Source organism: Tribolium castaneum, chromosome 7 (assembly GCF_031307605.1).
Source record: "Tribolium castaneum strain GA2 chromosome 7, icTriCast1.1, whole genome shotgun sequence".
In the NCBI taxonomy this organism is placed as follows: Eukaryota; Metazoa; Arthropoda; class Insecta; order Coleoptera; family Tenebrionidae; genus Tribolium; species Tribolium castaneum.
Window position 1 is genome coordinate 5,142,713 of NC_087400.1, and position 13,490 is coordinate 5,156,202.

Sequence of the window (13,490 nt, forward strand, 5' to 3'; positions counted from 1 at the left end):
TTTTCTCGTGACATTTTGTTCAAATAGACTGCAAAGTTACCAGTAAAGATTGAAAATAATGTTATTATACAGTGAAACTTATCTTAATAGACATCTCCTATTAACGGACATTTCTTTACAACGGACATTTTTGTATAAACGCAATAAACTTTTCACCCCCATTAGAGGACACCTCTCCACAACGGACAACTAAGAGAAGGATAAAAAAATTTCAATACAGCTGTAATTTTTACAGTAATAGAGCAATAACGCAGTAACAGAAGTTTCTATCTTTTTATTTCATATAAATGTAAACGTCCAGTTCCAGCTTTACAATCAATCGATAGGATTTAACCAGATTTGAAAAATTAACTCCTTCTATTTTGAGGTTTTACTTTATTTTTTCATGTAGCTTTAAATATTAGTTATTTTAAGCCCAAATTTTTGTTGGTCGGTTATGTTTAGTTTTGAAATATGTGTTTTTTTGACAAAATACAAAAAGAAAAATAATAAAAAAAATAATAAATTGGGCAGGCTTAAAAGAAGAAAGTATGATAAGCTTTTGTGTTTTATTAACATTTTATTGAGAAATTATAGAGAAGAAGTTCAAAGATTTGTTAAATATCACCAAAATTTGAAGTGGAATATGCAATTTTTTATTTCTGCATCTAAAACTTTTAAAATTGTCTCTATTATTAACTCTAAGCATTAAAACAAATAACTGTTGTTTTAGTGGTCAAGTCAGGTCAGGTCAGGTTTTTCAGATTTTTTTCAAAAATTCAAAAAAATTACCTACGTTGAAATAATTATTTTTGTTTTTTTTTAATGCTTAAGCACAATATTTAAATTAAAAACGCACTTTTCTCGTGACATTTTGTTCAAATAGACTGCAAAGTTACCAGTAAAGATTGAAAATAATGTTATTATACAGTGAAACTTATCTTAATAGACATCTCCTATTAACGGACATTTCTTTACAACGGACATTTTTGTATAAACGCAAAAAAACTTTTCACCTCCATTAGAGGACACCTCTCCACAACGGACAATTAAGAGAAGGATGAAAAATTTTCAATACAGCTGTAATTTTTACAGTAATAGAGCAATAACATAGTAACAGAAGTTTCTATCTTTTTATTTCAAATAAATGTAAACGTCCAGTTCCAGCTTTATAATCAATCGATAGGATTTAACCAGATTTGAAAAATTAACTCCTTCTATTTTCAGGTTTTACTTTATTTTTTCATGTAGCTTTAAATATTAGTTATTTTAAGCCCAAATTTTTGTTGGTCGGTTATGTTTAGTTTTGAAATATGTGTTTTTTTGACAAAATACAAAAAGAAGAATAATAAAAAAAATAATAAATTGGGCAGGCTTAAAAGAAGAAAGTATGATAAGTTTTAGTGCTTTATTAACATTTTATTGAGAAATTTTAGAGAAGAAGTTCAAAGATTTGTTAAATATCACCAAAATTTGAAGTGGAATATGCAATTTTTTATTTCTGCATCTAAAACTTTTAAAATTGTCTCTTTTATTAACTCTAAGCATTAAAACAAATAACTGTTGTTTTAGTGGTCAGGTCAGGTCAGGTCAGGTTAAAAAAGTCAAAAAGTAGGGTAAAATAACTCAAACTTTAATCTTTTTTGTACTAAATACGATAGGTAGGTACAGTAGAGGTAGATATTTACAAACGAAGTGGGGAATAACAGTGTGAACTTGAGAGAAATATTTGTATACAATATTTTTTGTACGACCAAAATTCTTTCAAATTGAATACAGTGAGTAGGTATTACGACGATAAAAATGCAACGACATAAATATGACATTTGACGTTTAGCATTTCATTTTCAAGGCTTGCTCTAATTGAGTTACCAGTAAAGATTGAAAATAATATTATTATACAGTGAAACTTCCCTTAATGGACACCTCCTATTAACGGACATCTCTTTACAACGGACATTTTTGCAGAAAAAACTTTTATTAAACTTTTCACCTCCCATTAGTGGACACCTCCCCACAACGGACAATTAAGAGAAGGATGAAAAATTTTCAATACAGCTGTAATTTTTACAGTAATAGAGCAATAACATAGCAACAGAAGTTAAGGAATAGCACCGTTAAATTGTTAGTCTCTGTTAGCAACATTTCTAGTACTTCATAGTAACATTCTCTGTTAAATGATATCGTGAGCGTAAATTTTTGCTGTGATTTATCAATTTAGTAAGAAATTTTATTAAAAATGTGATAAGTGGATAAAACTAGATGCTTAGAATTACGCAGACAATTCTGCTTTTAGATTTTGAAAAAAACTAAAAAAAGGAAAAAGATCGATCTTAAAAAAAACCTACTGAAATAATCCATAATGTTGTAAAGTAATCTGTGGCAGTGAACACTACTTACTCTTCGTTTTGGTTACATTATTCTGTGAAAATAAAACAGATATTTTTAAATTTGTATTATTTATTTCAAATTACATTTTTTGTCTTTCAATAAAAATATCTTTTTTTCTAAAAAGAAAAAAATAATTTGAATTCAATTTTATTCAATTACCTACAAAAAGCAAAAATTGTCTTAAAACAAAAAATGTGTTTTTCTTCAATAAACAAAGATATTTTTTGCTCTGACCCGCATTTACCTTTTGCATTCGCCTTTTTCAAATTTTAGTGGAAATGATAATTTTCAAAACCTCTTGACATTTTTGAATAAAATATTTGAATCAGATAGTAAACTTCTATTATCTCAAAAATTATATTTATATTTAAACCTAATTTTTTTAATTAATTTTTCTGTCAAAATAATTAATTTTCGTTTGCCTGTCTACCGGGTGCTCAAAAACCGGCGCACCAACTCAACAGTGTGTAGTAGAAAATTGCTTACATATAAAGAGAAAAATAGTAAAAAAATCTTTTTATAACAGTTATTCATAAATAAGGAACTTTAAATAAATGATATTGGCAACGTTGTCTAACTGTCGTGATCTCAATAGAATTTGATCAACAATAAAAATAAATTATTCTTGAAACGGTTTCCTAGGAAATTATTCCCAGTGTTGGCATATCTCCAAACCGTGATTTTTCTGATGGATTTTAATTTTTTTTAATTTAAAAAACTGCTAAAATCTGATAGCAAATTTCTAAATAATTATTCATCATTGTGTTAGGGAACTATTACTTAGGGTAAAATATAAAAACATTAGAAAATAATGAAAACTAAAGAAGTTAACAAAATAAGATTATAGTTCTATATTTTTTTGAATATGGCTTTAGTATTTTAAGATTTTTCTCGTAATCTACACATGCTTCTCAATAACGTACCAGTGAGTTAGTGCGCCAGTAACAGTTAAAAGAGTTCTTTTTACTTCACTTTTTATAGTCTTTTCTTGACTTACGAAATAATTACATATTATAAAAAATTAAAAAAATACAACTCAAACGTCGTCAACTTAATTAAACCATGCCATAGTAAGATAAATTTGGGTATCCATAAGTGACTAAACTCATTTTTATGCAAGAAATTGTTAAAGATAACTATTTTAGAACAAAACAATTGTAAGTAAGAATAATTGTAATTCTAAGTAATTGTAAGTTGTAAGAATATAAAGATTTAAAGTATTATCATTTTTTGGCAAAAAATAAATGTCATCATACTTCAATAAAGCAATGCTAAATGATTTATTTTGCAGAATGTCTCTCTAATAAAGAAAAGAATTTCGAACAAAGCTCGGCTATTGTAGCAGAATTGGCTCGTTTATAATTGAGTTTTTTTTCGAAATTATTCCAAAATGCTGAAACAATCACATAATTACTTCAAAATTTTCCGTTTTCTGCCGAATTTTAAATTTTGTTCATATATTATTTTGTCAAAATTTATTTTCCGAAATTCAGTCGAAAAATTACCAAGAAGAAAAAATTGGCCTACTTTTGAACACTTGCGTAATTTATCAAGTTTTATATTTTGGGCTTAAAGCTTATTTTTTATTCAAAAAGCTTGAATCTGAGTTTGCAATTAAAAGTAAGGTGTGATTAAAAACACTTTTTTTTACATTAAATTTGCAGATGGTTTGCACTGAATATATTTTTTTACACTAGGGGTGTACCTAGATTTTAGAAGAAGTGCCATTTCTGGAGGCTTTGCCACAATAACACGTTTGTGTGATAATTTATGTGTGACAGAGAGGCATTTCTAAACTTGTAAGGATTAGTAGGAAAACCGCGAACAAACTTTATTTAACCCCCGTCAAAGTTTAAGCACGTGGAAGTGAAGAAATTTACGAGTTTTTGTGATTTACCAAGGCGTTGTTTAACGATTGTTGGGATGAAGTAATGGAAGGCGGTTAAATTGCCCGCGATTATTAAATTACAAGACTTGTTGGTCTTTGAGTGACGCTCAAGACACTGGGATTAATCAGCAGAAAGGAATTTATTTTGTCGAGCTTTTAAAGCAGCTGTAATTTATTGGGACTGAGCTGGAACTGGAAGCATACAATGTACGCAATTAAAACAAGTTAACATTAAATTAAAATAAGTTTTTTCCACACGCCTACAATTTTAATTTACGCACGTGTAATATTTAAGAGTGGAATTAAAGAAAGTGCTTTTTCAAACAAAGGAGAAAATTTGGGGAAAGGCATCTGCTTTATACATTTCTAACTGTTCCTTCAGACATTAATTCCGGTCTCTCGAACAACCGGGGAACTGAAAAAGGTATAAATCCAGGAGGAATTTGGCGTCCTATTGGATTTCCCCAGCTTGTTGTAAAACATGTCGGATTGTTTACCAAAAAATTTTTATAAGAAATATTGTGTACCCAGACGTCTTGTATGAAATTCTTTTTTCAGTCCATTTGATTCAATGTTCATTTTGCAAATACAGGGTGTTAGGGAATGGCTTACCAACCTTTCGTATGATCAAACGAGTTAAAAGCCTTTATATCATTTTTCCAAAAAGTACTTTTTTCAGAAATTTTTATTAACCCACCTATTGAGAGCCACTGTTTTTTATTTTTATTATCTTTGTTTTACGATATTTTTTTACACAAAATAACATTTAAACGTAGCTTAATTTTATCACTTTCATTAAGGATTGTAAAAAAATTCTGAATAAAATCGTATGCATTCAGAAAGATATGAGAAAGCGCTGAATTTGTGTACTTAATAGATTTTGGAATAAAATGCCAAAAATATATCTTTGGCAGACTCTCAATAATACATTTAATTATATAATATTTTAAATAATTTAATTTAATTTTAAATTTCTAGCTTTAGAATTAGTAAACATAAAAAAATTATAACCAACATTTTTGGTGGATGCGCCGGGATAGTAAAATTAATTAAAATATTTTAGTTTAATTTACAAATCAATTAAGATGTAATTAAATTAAAGAAATTAACTAAAAAATAAGCGTGTTTTTTTAGATGTGTTTTAGTATTAGTTGAAGAAATATTAAAGTAATAAGAAATAAACAGGGTGTTAGGGAATGGCTTAGGAATATTTCGTATGTGAATTTGTCATGATCAGACGTGTTAAGAACCCTTATATAATTTTTCCAGAAAGTGAGTACTTTTTCCAGAAATTTTTATTAACCCACCTATTGAAAGCCACTGATTTTTATTTTAATTTTACTGTATTTTTTACACAAAATAACATTTAAACATAGCTTAATTCTCTCATTTATATTAAGAAATTGTAGAAAAATTCTGAATAAAATCGTATGCATTCAGAAAGATATGAGAAAGCGCTGAATTTTGTGTGGTTAATAGATTTTTAAATAAAATGACAAAAAAATATCTTTGGCAGACTCACAATATTACATTTAATTATATCATGTTTTAAATAATTTTATTTTAGTTTAAATTTGTAGCTCTAGTAGTAGTAAAAATAAAAAAAATATGAGGAACATTTTTGGTGGATGCGCCGGGATAGTAAAATTAATTAAATTATTTTAGTTTAATTTACAAATTAATTAAGTTGTAATTGAATTAAATAAATTAACTAAAAATTGAACGTATCTTTCAAAATGTGTTTTAGTATTAGTTGAAAAGTAGTAAAGTAATAAAAAATGTACAGGGTGTTAGGGAATGGCTTAGCAATATTTCATATAAAAATTCGTCACGATCAGACGGGTTAAAAACCCTTATGTCTTTCTTTCAAAAAGTGAGTACTTTTTTCAGAGATTTTTATTAACCCACCCTGAAAGCCACTGTTTTTTTGTTTTTATTATTTTTATTTTATTTTTATTTTACGGTATTTTTTTACACAAAATAAAATGTAAACAGCTTAATTTTATCACTTTCATTAAGGAACTGTAAAAAAATTCTGAGTAAAATCGTATGCATTCAGAAAGATATGAGAAAGCGCTGAATTTTGTGTAGTAAATAAATTTTGAAATAAAATGACAAAAATATATCTTTCGCAGACTCATAATATTACATTTAATTATATAATATTTTAAATAATTTTATTTTAGTTTAAATTTGTAGCTCTAGTATTAGTAAATATAAAAATTATAAGCAACATTTTTGGTGGATGCGCCGGGATAGAAAAATTAATTAAATTATTTTAGTTTAATTTACAAATCAATTAGGATGTAATTAAACTAAATAAATTAACTACTGTTTGAGTATTAGTTAAAAAAATAGTAAAGTAATAAAAAATATACAGAGTGTTAGGGAATGGCTTAGCAATATTTCGTATGTAAATTTGTCGGACGAGTTAAAAACCCGAATATATTTTTTTTTAAAGTAAGTACTTTTTTTAAAAATAATTTTGATAATTCAAATTCAGCGGTTTTCAAAATTTGGGACTTAAATTTATTGAGAAAATTGTGCATTTTTGATTTAGAAACGTTTTGCCTAATCGATTTGTCTTGCCATTCGTTATCTACTTTTAAATTTTTGCTGTAGACAAATATTGTACCACTGTGTCAGCAGAAGCTCGCGTAAAAACGTAATTACAAATAAAACTAAAACTAGAATTAAAATCGTGCGAACGGAGTGGCACTCCATCAAACGTAAACCTTCCGTGGGCGTTAGTAATTTCCAGCAGTTTTATCTTAACTCGCAAGTCTATTAACTGAAGAGAAGTGCACAGAATTCATGACACGCCACGTATTCGTATAGAGTGTGCTAAAATATGTAGGTCTGTCTGTCTCCATACTTTAATGTATTGCTTGCTGACCCAACATGAAATTTAGTCACGCTTGCTTGCAAATTTTCATCAACACTTTGTTACCAGAACTTGGCTTCATATAATATTTACTCACGTCTCAACCACAAAACAGGCCAAGGTTTCGTATTTATTTATTTACAAGCCACCTGAACGAGTTGCAAGTTGAAATTTGTTTCAAGTATTGATTTGATTCCCTGTGTACATTTTCTTCACAAATCCCCACTGGCCACTTCTTTAAACGCACGCTTTTTATTTAATACTGTTTGCGAAACGAAATAATATATTTGCCTGAAAAATTACTTTTCTATTTTCGGTACCCACATCAATGTCATCAGCGGCTTAGTTAAATTTTTTTCAATTTATTTAAATTGGGTCGTAAATATCTCTAAAACCACAAATCTCTCAAACTTTTGCTAGATAAAACCGGGCATAAATTTGCCTTTAAGGGCCCATTTTTTGCCAGGCGTCAGCATTTATTGAAATATACGTATAAAACAGATTCCCGGCCATTGTTTCCATCATCGCCACACTTAATTTGGACAGAATTGTTTTTTATTACTCAAGTAAACACGAAACAACTCGCTCAATTATTTCCCGAATTAGTTTTTCATGAATGAAACCCACCCAGGATCATATAAATAGTAGTCAATAACACGGAAACGCCACTGTTTCTGTATTTTATTTCAGAGGGAATGGAAGTAACTTTTATCGGCTTAGACTACGGATATCTGAAGGCTAGGACATGAAACGACGTACAAATAAAACGCTCCCTCAAAGTCGCCAGAGAGCGCAGTTGTTCCTTTACTGTTCAAGTTCTCAGAGCAATGGATTTAAAAAATGATTGTATTAGTATAAAGGTTATCACAAAGCAAACAAAAAACACAGGGTGGTAGAGCATTAAATTCCCGATAGTAAGACATAAATATAATACAAAAATTTTATCGTAAACTATATTTAAAAAAATTTCAAACTATCACCGAATACGGTTCCCTAGTAGCACACTTATATAACCAAAATGTAACTTTCTAATATAACCGCCAGCTCCCAAATATGACGCTTTTATAAGCCAACTGTTAGTTAACCACCTTAAATAACCGTTATCTACGCGCGGTTACGTTGCGGTTATATAACTCTTTTTATATCTCGGTTATATTGCGGATATGTGTCGTTATCTAACCTTTATTTACGAGTGGTTATATTGCGGTTATATAGCTTCCTCTACATCTCGCTTATATTGCGGTTATGTTTTGTGATCGTAACCGTTATATTGCGCTTATATAATCATTTTTATATTTTTTGTATAACTTTTAAAAAACTGTACTCTACTTACATGATAAACAATAAATATAAATGACTATTCACGTAGAAGTAAAGAAATAGCAAAAATTACTGTTGAATCCATTTTACCACCAAAAAACTAGGTAACTTTCAATTATATAACCAAAAACTTTTTAGATCACTTGTTTTGCTTTGTAATTATTATTATAAAATGTCGACAAATATTAAATATAACTGTAACATAACTTAACCATGTTTAGATCACCGATATATAAACTGAATCTAGCACACGCTATATAGCATCACATACATAACAGTTATATAACCGTCATATAACCTTTACTGTATACGCTAGACATAACCATGGTTAGATAACCGATATATAACTTGAATCTAGCTTGGGCTATATTGCTTAAGAAACATAACGGTTATCTAACCGTAATATAACCATGGTTATATAACCGTTATTTAAGCTGAGTAACGTAACCAATGGTTATATTTGTGTATTGCGGTAATATAACGTTATATAACCGAAAGATAACTCAATAAAACTGTGCTACTAGGGTTAGAGATGCAAGAAAAATGTTAGAATTGGAGTTGTAGAAAATTAATTTTTCTATAAAAAAGTCTGAGAGACCATATTTTTATTTTCAAGCATTTTTTAAGAAAATTCTTATTAACACTTTTCATGTATCTTCGTCCATATTCGCAGCGTCTTAAAAAATATGTGACGAAGAGCAAATTTCTTATGAAAATTTTAGTTGCCAATTTTCCTCCAAAGTGAAAAGCTTAACATTTTTGCACTTTTCCCAAGTAATGTAAAACGATTTGGCGCCAAAGCAGTATAACGCTCAAAGCGCCCTCATTATTAATCTGCCGTACTATTTTTTTGGGCCCATAAAATCATGCGCTTTGTCTCCTAACTCATAGTCCTCCGTAGTTTAGACAAAGTGGCATTTTTACGAACTACGAGAGAAAATTTAAGTTTGCGTTTCATTTATTCTATTTGTTCACTCAGCGAAGATCCGCAAGTGTTTTAAGCAAAATTTTCTTTTATCATTGTAATTAATCTGTCGGAATTCTTCGCTTAAAGCCCGACCGTCTGATTTTATCCACCAACCCAGATCACAAAAGATAAAGTTTCAGCTAAACAATTAAGCTAAGTGGAAGTAATTCTCAGTTAAAATGCGAAAAAATACGTCATTTAATTGTGCGAACTATCCTCTAAGTTTATTATTCACAATCAAAGTTCGTACGTCACATAATAAATTAAGCTATTTTTAAATAAAAGCGCTTTTTATCAAAAACAATTCACATTTAATTCTCTGGGTATTTTTAGTTGCAACAATTTTACGAGCACTACAATTTTATAGTCATTATGTGCCTGTGCAGGTGGAATATTGGCGTTACTTTGTGCAACATTTAAATAAAACTTTGTCATTCCGCTGCAAGTATTAAATTTTTAACCATTTCCTCGAAATTAACAATTACTACAAAATATAAATTTTAATAAGTCATAACTTTGCCGTAACATGCCGTTCTGTTTGTGAGGGAACTTTAAGAATTTTTAATAAAACAACGTTTTTAAATCTAAATTTCGCCAGAACACACGTGACTGCAATAAACAACAAAATGAATTTGGTGACACTTAAATTATTACGTAACAAGATTTTAAATTAAATTTATTTTTGGCGATCGCATCTGAAATTGAAATGGCACGAATAATTTCATGGTAAACACTTCGTTGAAGTGATTCGTGTTTACATTCCGTCTGGTTCTTTTAGCTCGATTTGCACAAATACAATTGTATTAAAAACAATTTTCCCTAATGTACAAATTTAAAATGGCCCAACTTTTCTTGTTGAAATTTGGAAATTAAATATGAAAAGTTGCTCAGTTGGTGAATATCGATAAAGCAGTGGAAGTGTGAGCTATTTATCTTTCAGCCGCTTCAGTGCGCCTGAAATAAGAGCTATCATGAAAAGACTTTGTTTTATGACTTTGAGCGTGTCAGACGATCGCGATTTTAACGATTTTTGGTGTATATATATTTGGTGATAGACAAAATTATTGCTTTTTGCAACAACAAGGCCCAGCTTTTTCAGCCTCAGCCCTTTATTTAATTTCCAACTTCTGTCGCTACTTAAGTCGCATTTCCTCGCAAACTCTCTCAATAACTGTCTTACTTACAATCGAACTTTCTAATATATCGCATCTCCACCGACATCATCAAAAACGAATTTCCGCCCCTTCGAAAAAGCCAATCTACAAAACGCTCTTCGTAATCATGTTTTTTTGAATAAATAATTTACGACAAAACGCGATATTAATGAACCGTAAAGAAATTTTCGGCGTTGTTTACGAGCCAATAAAGTGAAATTTATGTGTAATTATGGAGAGAAAGCGATCAATTTTTTTTGGGACTCTGCTTACCACAAAAATGCGAAAATTTCACGAAGCCACTGAAACGTCCGATTTTCGAGCAAAACGGACGATTACTAAACGCAAAACTTTTGCGCCAATTTCACGGCGCAAGCTCGAGTTTCGTTCATGAAACATTTACCACAAAACGGAGTTATCTGCGAGAGCTTTAAGCGATCAAAGCTGCGCAACTATAATTGTCCCGATGTCAAAGAGATTAGGACAAAGCAAAAAATGTTTCATTTTGTACTAAGTTTGCCAAAACCCGGCGCATCCACCAAATTTCTCATAATTATTAGAGCACAAATTTTTTTCACTCGTTCAGTTTATTCACGTTTTCTTATTTCAGCCAACATCTGGCACTACGAGCAAAGCCATTTAATTAGATTTTTGCAACAAACAATTTTTTGCAATACCTTGAATTGAGTTGTCACACTAATGCAAAATTTATGTTAACATTTTCCCGTTTTGTCATTAACATATTATCATTGCAAGACCTGTTATCGGGATTATTACCCTAAAGTTTGTAAGCTTCCCTTTGGGACAGATTAATCGGGAAAATGTAATGAAATGAGGCTGATAATTTGAGACAGAATTCACTCAGTGTTCTCTACGGCCTATTGTATATTTGCATAAAATCGTAGCGAGCTGTTAGATATTATACAGGGTGAGGCAATGATATAGGCGTGCTTGATTGCATCCTAATATGTCAAAGATATCGAAATAAATTAAATGGCATGAAGTCAAAGTGTACGTCCCTATACAGGGCGTTTCATTTTTACAGTGCAGCCTTTAACACAGTTTTTATAAACAGCACTCCCTGTATATTTGTACATATTTAAATGTGCACTTTTTAGGTTTTATAAATCAGTTTAGTTTTTGCAAATTGCTTTGACCGTTCAGAAGTTATTTAACTTTTTCTACAATTTTGTGCGTCTGGAAGCACATAATTAAAAAATCGCAGTGGGCTTGGTTTTCGAGATATGAAGTTGGCACTTCGTTCGTAGGTAAACAAATGTCTGAGGTATTTTTTGGTGGCAAGACAATACATTTGCATTGTAGCATTACCTAGCTGTGACACATTCATTTTGGTAAAATAATTCCAAAATTTTGGAAATTTTACGGTGACTTTTAACTAATTTTTGTTAGGTAACTGTTAGATAACACTCGAAAAAACATAAATTATGTTGTTTTAGACCAAATTTTTTGTTTTTTTTTACTCTTCTATCAAAATTATGCAGAAACGAGTTTAACAATATTTTTGATTAAAACTTGTTAAAACAATAAATTTCTTGTTAAAAAAAATTAAGTCGAACAAAATAAATTGTTCATTTAATTTAGTGATAGAACACTTGGAAAGGTAAGGATAACACTATTTATAATAATTACAAAATCTTGTGTTGTTACAAAAAAATACCTAAAAGATTAAATCACTGTCTAAATTTTCCGTTAAATCAAACTTAAAACTGCCAACTTTTTAACCAACTTTAGTATAGTTTAGCATCAGATAACAATTTTAAAGCACGTTCATTATAAAGTGGTGGTCCCTCATGACGCAAGTTGTAAACTTTTTATTTTACACTACACTAATCTAACGCAAACTTGGCTAGAGATATATCCACACACTTTATTTATTATCCAAGTTTTTTTTCAACATAAAAATAAATTTACCCACATATCTTTTTATAACAAAAATGTAAATTATTACTGTTCTTTTATAACCCACTGTTTTTTTTATTACAGCATTGTTTCAGTCCTGAAAACCTTACCCAAATTTAAATTTTACACCCCACTCAAGCCAAATAATGCAATAACTCAACCAATATAAATTACATTACTTACTTAACTACTCTCGTTACATGCAACTCTAAACGTCAAATTAATGCCGCAAAATTTACCGTCCAAGCTTGTTATTGCAAACTATTATTGTTATTAAACATTTATCTACATTCCAATCTCTAGTGTTTACATTTTGGTGAAATGACGTGCCAGCAGCACTTGCGGAATTATTAATTGTGTTGAAAAAAATCGAAAATATGAGCTCCATTTCTCGTGTAAAAATTTAATAATTTCCGCATCCGTCTAAAAGACTTAATCATAAATACAGGGTGAGTCATTGATATGAGCGTGCTTGATTGTTTTTTTGATTGTAGTTTTTGGTTTGTTTTTTTTTGAAAGTTTCAACTAAATCTATTTTTGTTCAAGAACTTTTTAAAAGCAATGTTATTTCTACTGATCTTGTGCACCTTTCAGAGCTCAAAGCTCGGTTGATACCGAATATTACTAATTTAAATCTTAATTATGCTGATTTTACCCATTTTGAGTACGATATTTAGCCAGAAATGCAATTGTTTTGCAAATTTTTTTGAAAAACAAAGCAAAAAATTAGCTAATTATAGCTAAACCGGCGTTATTTTAGCGTTTTTAGTATTTTGTTGAAATGAAAAAAAATTTTTAGAAAAATTTATCTTAAATTGGATTAAAAATTACTAAATTAGATAATGAAAGATTTGGTTTTGCTCGATTTATAGTGTTTTTAAACAAAATTTTGTCAAAATAAGTCCAAAAACTACATTTTTTAAGTCTTTAAATTATTTTTCTTATTTAAGTTAAACCAAAACATCGTCACAACATAACAAATGTTTT

General features: G+C 29.5%; 1 protein-coding gene across 3 annotated transcripts in view; it reads right to left on the reverse strand.

The window, feature by feature from the left end:
• Positions 1-13,490, reverse strand: part of PKr-B (neuromedin-U receptor 2-like) — a 44,558-nt gene that overhangs the window by 17,025 nt on the left and 14,043 nt on the right. The window contains exon 1 of one of the 3 annotated variants that reach the window (XM_015983947.2): positions 10,857-10,923. The exons of the other annotated variants lie outside the window; for them this stretch is intronic. The gene's annotated coding sequence lies outside the window, so the exon portion shown is untranslated. Of the gene's footprint in view, positions 1-10,856; positions 10,924-13,490 lie in introns of those variants that run through there. 3 annotated transcript variants of the gene reach the window in all.